The sequence below is a fragment of the Ochotona princeps genome, chromosome 2, assembly GCF_030435755.1.
Source record: "Ochotona princeps isolate mOchPri1 chromosome 2, mOchPri1.hap1, whole genome shotgun sequence".
In the NCBI taxonomy this organism is placed as follows: domain Eukaryota; kingdom Metazoa; phylum Chordata; class Mammalia; order Lagomorpha; family Ochotonidae; genus Ochotona; species Ochotona princeps.
In genome coordinates this window covers 121,502,437-121,510,562 of record NC_080833.1, presented here as the reverse complement: position 1 = coordinate 121,510,562, position 8,126 = coordinate 121,502,437, and positions in this window count along the sequence as shown.

Genomic DNA, 8,126 nt, shown 5'->3' with positions numbered 1-8,126 from the left:
CTCAGGTCTCCCACATGGGCAGTTGCATTGGTCTGACCCAGAAAGGCCCTCTGGTTTCCCTCCTCTAAACCACGCAGTCTGAGCTCCCTCACTTACCGCAAGTGCAGTAGCTGATTGGTGGAAGTCACCCAGAAGTCATTCCTCACCTATAACATTCTCTCAGCAGTCCTCTCTCCCACATGTCCCCAGACCCCTTCCCTGAGCAATCCATAGCCTCCCATGCCCCCAAGCAAACAGATCTCCAAGCCCAGGATTCCAGAGGTATGCCATGCCAGCCTGAGGTCTAGTTCACTTGCCTAGGACCCATATACACTCATGCATGGGTCTCCAGACCCCATCTTCTGGAGTGCCAGTGTGCCGCCATCTACCCCTGACATATCTTTAAAAAAAGAAGAAGTAATTAGGTTGGCATAGTGGTACAGTTAACACAAGTTTGGCAAACCAGGCCCAGAATGCCCACCAGCTATTAGCTGCTTTCCTCCCAGCAGTGTAATACTTGCCTAGGTACAAGGCAACCTAGGCCATTGCCTACTGCTGGGGGTCACGTGGCCTCTTGGAATCCTCCAGGATTCGGTGCAGAAGATCTCCCATTCTCTCCCTAGTGATACAGTCTTCATCCACAGGCACACGACTGGTTTCAATTTTTTTTTTTAATTTAGTTACTTTTAAAAAAAAGGTTTTATTTATTTTTATTGGAAAGGCAAATTTACAAAGAGAAGGAAAGACAAAAGATCTTCCATCCACTGGTTCACTCCCCAAATGGCCGCAATGGCCAAAGCAAAGCCAGGAGCCAGAAGCTTCTTCTGGGTCTCTCACACGGGTGCAGGGTCCCAAGGCTTTGGGCCGCCCTCTGTTGCCTTCCCAGACCACAAGCAGGGAGCTGGATGAGAAGTAGGGCAGCTGGAACACAAACTGGCACCCATATGAGAACCCAGTGATTAGCTTATTGAACCATCGTGCCAGCTCCTGCTTTCATTTTTCTCTCTTGAGGACTTAACATGTTTTGCTCACCCCACCTAGAAATCTCGGAATATTCAGCACTATCACAGATTCCTTGTCAGTGAAGGGGCCAGTGCGGTGACTCAGTTGGCTAAGCCTCCGCCTGCAGTACCACTATCCAACTAGCACATTAAGGAATTTATAATATATAGAAGCAAAATGTGTGATAATGGTCTCAAAAATGACAAAATGGAGACGTGAAGATCGCCTGTTCAGAAATTTTGGTAACACACATGTTTTTTTTTAAGATAGATTATGATATACTAAAAATGCATATTATAACTACTGGAGCACAGACTCTAATAAAAATAAAACAAAGAGGTTTTAATAATGAAGATACAATATAACTTAAAATAGTCCACAACTGTCAACCCAAAAGGAGGCAGAAAGGGAAACATGAATAAAGAGGTATAAGACATAGAAAATAGCTCAGCAATAATTAAACTGCATCTGTAAGATTTACTTATTTATTTATTGGGAATTTATTTGTTGAAAGGCAAGTTGACAGAAAGATCTTCCATCCACTAGCTCACTCCCCAAGTGGCTGCCACAGCAGAGGTGAGCTGATCTGAAGCCAGGAGGCTCTTTCGGGTCTCCCACGCAGGTGCAGGGTCCCAAAGCTTTGGGTCGTCCTCGACTGCTTTCCCAGGCCGCAAGCAGAGAGCTGGATGGGAAGTGGGGCCGCCAGGACACGGACTGGCACTCATATGGAATCCCAGCGCATGCACAGCAAGGATTTAGCCACTTATCCATCTTACCAGGCCCAACTTGCATTTTTTTAAATTCAGGACTTTATATGTTATATGTAAGGAATCCATTTGAAACAAAAAGGCACAGATAGATTGAAAGTTAAAAGGTAGCCAGGCTAACTTTAATCAGAGAAAGCTGGGGAGGCAGCATCTGGCCTAACCATTAAGATGTCTGTGTCCTGAGATGGCCTCACTGCGCTAGTTTACCAGTTCATTTCCAACTCGTAATTCCACCTTCTGCCAGCACAGACCCAAAGAGGAAGCAAGTTGTGGTTCAAGCAAGTGGGCCCTTTTCACCCATATGGGAGACTTGAGATGAGTTCCACTTCAGTCCAGGGCTGGCCACTGTGGGCATTCGAGAGGTGGAAAGATGCTGTGGGCCCTGGCATCCAGCTAGCAAGCTGAAGCTGCTACGTTATCAATTTCAGACAAGGTCCACTTTGTGATATTCCATATCTGTTACTACATCAGGAAGAAATCATTCTAAATGCATGTGTTTCTGGTAACAAGCCTGACTTCACTCTTTGAAGTGTGACTGCTGGGCCCGGTGTAGTAGCTGCATTGGTTCTAATCACAGCAGCCCCACTTCCCATCCAGCTCCTACTCGACTGAGAAAGCAGTCAAGGACGGCCTACAATCTTGGGACCCAGCACTTGTGTGGAAGACCAGGAAGAGGCTTCTGGTTCCTGGCTTCAGATTGGCTCAGCTCCAGCCATTGCGGCTGCTTGGGGAGTGAACCATCGGACAGAAGATCTTCCTCTCTGCTTCTCCTCTTCTCTGTATATCTAACTTTTCAATAAAAATAAAATAAATCTTTTTAAAAAAAAAAAACTACATAAGCCTCTCCTGCCCTCTTCCCCGTCCGTCCCACACTGGACAAGCGTGAAGCTGGGAGGCTCTTTCCACCAGACAAGCAGGAGGTCGGAGTCATGCAAGCTGCCTCCCATAGGAACCCCAATCCTTTCCCTCCCTCTCAAGCCAGTTTTGAACCTGCCTGGAAAGCCTTCCTGCCTGTCCCTAGAAGTATAAAGTACAGCGTTCTCCTATCCCCATGTGGGACACCTGCCACCACACCAGATGTTAGGTGGAGTCCATCCCACTACTCCAGAGCGCAACACACTGAGTCCCAACACATAGGATGAAACTGATAAAACAGGGCGTAGAAATAGTTCATCCAAATTACAATTGACACTCAGCAGTTGATACACGGAAAATTGGCGAAGTTCAACCACGAACATAATCATGTCAAGCAGTCCGACCCGACGGACAGACACCAGCACGCTCCACTCAACCACTGCGGAGTGCACACGCCTCTGAAGGCACTTTACAGCCACACGGAGATCCCGGGCCATGAAGCCTGAAAACATGTATAAGGATTGAAATCATTGCATATGTTTTCTAAGTCAAATTAAATTTAAAATCAGAAACAGGTAACTGGAAAAAATGCCCAAAATGTTTAGAAATTAAATGTATTTCTCGCTGGACTCTATGTTTGGTATATGCTTGCAATGGGGGAATCTCAACTGAACTTGAGCTGTGGTTATGCAACAAGGTGGAGGAATCCACCATGGTGGGAGGGTTTGGGGAGGGGTGGGAGAACCCAAGTATCTATGTAACTGTGTCACATAATACAATGTAATTAATGAAGTTAAATAATAAACAATTAAAAAAATGTATTTCTCCAAAAAGAGATCATAAGAAAATAGTTTAAACTGAATTAAAATGAAAATATTTTCCTATCAAATTCGGAAAGTTATAGCTAGCACAGTACTTGAGGGGAAATTTATAGCTTAAATTGTAGTAGGAAGGGGAAAAGGGCTAAAAGATTCAAGGGTTTATCTTGAGAACAAATTAAAGAAAACAAGAGAAAGTGGGCCTTCAAGACCCCCAGCTCGGAGGCTTTTCGACCCTGGCGAAAGGTAGGAGCGGCTGAGCAGACTCCCCTGGGGGAGCAAGGCTCAGCGGGCTTCCAGGACGACCCAGTCCTAGAGGCCAGGTATTTTCGACCCACGGAAGTGCCTGTAGCCAGGCTGCCCAAGCACCCAAGGTGCAGGGCCAAGCCCCTCCGGCCACCAGGGGGCGTACCCTCACAGTTAGAGGGTCCTGATTTACTGAGGGATGATGGGATCACACAGGTGAAAGTGAGAGATGATCTTTGGTTGGGAAACTTCTTCATTGGAATGCAGTCCTCACAGGTGAGTGTAAGAAGCAAGACAAGGAGCAGCCCAGATCATGCCAAGTTACAGTGTCCACCAGCATACATGTGGGTCAGGTCTGGGGACACACCAGTCTGGGCCACTGGCGGATCTGAGAACCAGGGCAGGGGGCAGGAGGAGCCAGATCAGGGCAACACCAGCCAGGTCACATTAGGACTAGGACAGCAATCAGGCTGGTTTGGGATAGGCTGCAGCACCCACCAACAGGAGCTGGAATAGGGGGCAGACTAGACCAGGCCAGGCTGCTCATTAACATTGCGGATGCTGAGGTGAGGCAAGTCATGCCAGCCTGGACCAAGCCAGGGCCAGGCAAGTGAATCCCAGGGACGGGGGATCTGACAGGCCTTGGGTAAATGGACTCAGGCCATGGGGCCCACATGTGTGGTGGAGGATGGGTTCCCGAGCTCTGGGGGACAGGGGAAGTGGTGGGTCACCTGACCCAGATCCTGGGACCCGCTTGCTAGGTGGGGGTTGGTTTCTTGAACCCTGGGGTTGGGAATCTGGCAGGGGTTGGGTCTCCTGTCCCCGGCCCTGGGGCACACCTAGTAGGTGGGTGCCAGGTTCGTGAGCCCCAATAGAGGGGGATTCGGTGATGCTTCGGACACCTGGCCCAGCTAATTGGACTTGCCTGCAAGAACATGCCCTACTTAATGAAAAAGGTGGAGCAGTGGACACAGGCCCTGTTGTAAAAGGAGAATATGACAGCACATTTGGTGCTGTAGCAGAATAGAACTAACTGGACAACTACCCCAAACCATGACAGCAAAAAATCTCGGTGACTGGAGCCAATGGACATGGGGAGGGTGACATCGTCCTCAGATAGGTGAAATCGGCACCATTTTAGAACCACACCAGAACCTTTGGAATATGTACACATTGAGACTCTGGGTTGATACGAGGTGGCGGTTCATCATCCCTGGGTACTGGGACGTGTGGAAAGTCGTAAGTGGTTTCCCCCTTTGTCTCTTCCCTCCCCCCAAGAACAACAAGAAGAAATAGCAAATTTGGAAGCAATGAATTCACCCAATTTTCCCTAAACCTTGACCCTTCCCAACTTGATCAACCATGTAATCATCATTTTTAAAAAACGATAAATTTAAATTTTTTTGAAAAGAAAACAAGGGGAAAATATAATACAGAGAGAAAAATAAGCTGCACAATAGACAACCAGTAGAAATTATTTTATTGTAAAGCATATTGGAAAGGCACACCAACAAAAGACACAATAGGACTTGCCACATGCCAGGGAAGGTTGGTGAGCTGCGCAGCCACAGGCACGGGCCCCGTGGTCCCCTCGGCCACTTTCCTCTGTCCCTCCCAGAGCTGGCACTGCCCTGACAGGCCAATCATGTCCCATCATGTCATGGAAAAAGATGCATCTTTAAGTCTATACTTATTTGACCTTTTTAAAAACTTACAACACTGGGCCCAGCGGCGTGGCCTAGCGGCTAAAGTCCTCGCCTTGAAAGCCTTGGGATCGCATATGGGCGCCGGTTCTAATCCCGGCAGCTCCACTTCCCATCCAGCTCCCTGCTTGTGGCCTGGGAAAGCAGTGGAGGACGGCCCAAAGCTTTGGGACCCTGCACCCGCATGGGAGACCTGGAAGAGGTTCCTGGTTCCTGGCTTCGGATCGGCGCGCATCGGCCCGTTGCGGCTCACTTGGGGAGTGAAACATCAGACGGAAGATCTTCCTCTCTGTCTCTCCTCCTCTGTGTATATCTGGCTGTAATGAAATGAATAAATCTTTAAAAAAAAAACTTACAACACTACAGCATATACTCCACGTTCTTGTTTTCCACTTCTATGTCTTCCTTCGTTCTACTGTTCTCACATGCGCTCCAACCTTCCCTGGGTTCTCTTTGCAAAGATCAGTTGGAGCCTCTGTTAGGCAGAACACCTGCAGATCAGCATCCCATTTGGTTGCCAGGATCCTGTGCTGGCAGCTCCTTAAGGTCCAGCTACCTACTAACGCACCTGAGAACCCAGCAGATGGCTCACATGTGTGGGTTCCTGTCTCCCACCTGGGAGGCCTGGCTCACATGTGTGGGTTCCTGTCTCCCATCTGGGAGGCCTGGCTCACATGTGTGGGTTCCTGTCTCCCACCTGGAAGGGCTGGCTCACGTGCATGATGGGTGCCTGTCGCTCACCTAGGATGCTGAGTTCAAGTGTGTGGGTGCCTGTCGCCCACCTGGGAGGGCTGGCTCACATAGGTGGGTCCCTGTCACCCACCTAGGAGGCCTGGCTCAAGTGCGTGGGTGCCTGTCTCCCACCTGGGAGGGCTGGCTCACGTGCATGGCTGGTGCCTGTCGCCTACCTGGGAGGGCTGGCTCACGTGCGTGGGTCTCTGTCACCCACCTAGGAGGCCTGGCTCACGTGCATGGTGGGTGCCTGTCGCCTACCTGGGAGGGCTGGCTCACGTGCATGGTGGGTGCCTGTCGCCTACCTGGGAGGCCTGGCTCACGTGCATGGTGGGTGCCTGTCTCCCACCTGGGAGGCCTGGCTCACGTGCATGGTGGGTGCCTGTCTCCCACCTGGGAGGCCTGTCTCCCACCTAGGAGGGCTGGCTCACGTGCGTGGGTGCCTGTCTCCCACCTGGGAGGCCTGGCTCACGTGCGTGGGTGCCTGTAGCCCACCTGGGAGGGCTGGCTCACATGCATGGGTGCCTGTCTCCCACCTAGGAGGGCTGGCTCACATGTGTGGGTGCCTGTCGCCCACCTGGGAGGCCTGAAGCTCTCAGCGCCTGGCTTCAGCATGGTCTCATGGCAGTCATTTAGGAACGAAGGAGTAGAAGCAAGATCTTTCTGTCTCTGCCTCCCTATAACTCCTTCAATAAATATCTTTTTAAAACAACAAACAAAAAAGACTACAAAACACTGATAAAATCTTTCAGTTATCCTAGTCAAAGCAAAAAAAAAAAAAGATGACTCAAATTACCAATATTAGCAGTAAGAGGTGGGACCTAAGTATAAAACTTACAGGTACTGGAGGACCGGGTTAACAGAAGCAACTTCAATAGCAATGGAATTACACAGAGCAGGTAAACCAGCTAGGGTATAGAAATACTCAAAAATAAACCTAACGGTAACTCCTTACATGGCAAAAAGCATTCAAAACCATTCCTAGAGCCACTTAGACCCATTTCCGAGATCACACGAGATCAGGCGCGTTCAGGATGGTATGGCCGTAGACAACCCATGTCATTTCAAAGACATGACTACATAACCATCCTTTACTGCCCATCGACCGACAATTCAAATGAAGGATACAGTCTCTGCTCATAGCCATACAACCTTCACACAGCTTAGTGACTTTTGGAACAAGCCAGGAATAAGAAATGACACTCCGTTTATTAAAGATCATACCACTAACATTTATTGGACAACAAAAGCAGCAAATTAATTGCTGTGATTGGGGCAGGGTGATTTAGTAATCAGGCAGAGTTCTTTGGGAAATGTTAGTAAAAGGAAAACAGCATTTATTGTATGAAATAGATCCTCAAGTTACAAAAAAAATCATACTCAAGAATATATTTTTAGATACAAAAATTCAGTTATGTAATCGGTAGCATTCAAAATTCGCCGCGAGTATGTCCGCAATTATAAAAATGGATTCATGTTTTAACAAAGTGTTTTCAATGCTCACCCTGTGAGAAGAGACAGTGTTCTGAAGGCATGGAGACATGTAAGCTCCCCGCAGGCTGTGCAACAACCCCACTCCAGGCCGTCATCACCAAATACAAACAGCAAAGATGTGAGTTAAGAGCAATTTTTTCTTTTGGTCCTTCCGGGATTCAAGCAAACACATGGAAAAGCAGCAAGACTATCTGTTTTCATAGCCAAGACACCACACAACGCAAGCTAAACCAACCCTGCTTTCAGAGACGACACAAACACACGGTCACACTCAGAACACAGTGCTGTGGACATCTGCCAGGCAGAGAGCGGCCTGTACCCAGGCACCTGCCTCAGCCGCTGACGGCTGCTGTGCAAGGGGTGAGGTCCAGGCACGCTGACGGCTGCTGTGCAAGGGGTGAGGTCCAGGCACGCTGACGGCTGCTGTGCAAGGGGTGAGGTCCAGGCACGCTGACGGCTGCTGTGCAAGGGGTGAGGTCCAGGCACGCTGACGGCTGCTGTGCAAGGGGTGAGGTCCAGGCACGCTGACG